The 285-nt window shown below is 36.8% G+C and overlaps 1 protein-coding gene across 1 annotated transcript in view; it reads left to right on the forward strand.

Moving 5' to 3' along the window:
• Positions 1-285, forward strand: part of LOC119588229 — a gene marked incomplete in the record, with an annotated part of 29961 nt that overhangs the window by 13590 nt on the left and 16086 nt on the right.

Below are 285 nucleotides of genomic sequence, written 5' to 3' on the forward strand. Positions count from 1 at the left end.
CGCGCGTGCCCATGTTTGCGTGTACGTACGTGTTACGATAAATCCATAAGAAAAAGGTTCTGATACAAAATTAGTAAAACAAAAATACAAGGAAAGCAAGTTAAATATATGAACAAATTTCTGGATAAGTACACGTATTAGTAGAACGAAAAAAATGGGTCAAAAGACAGGAAGGTTTTAGGAAGTTGCATAATTCTGTGATCATATGCTTGTCATATCGGGAATACCTTTGGCTGGGCGTTTGCGGAAATGAAAAATTAAACAAACTGCCTCCACAAAAGGGGA

Source organism: Penaeus monodon, chromosome 23 (genome assembly GCF_015228065.2).
Source record: "Penaeus monodon isolate SGIC_2016 chromosome 23, NSTDA_Pmon_1, whole genome shotgun sequence".
Lineage (NCBI taxonomy): Eukaryota > Metazoa > Arthropoda > Malacostraca > Decapoda > Penaeidae > Penaeus > Penaeus monodon.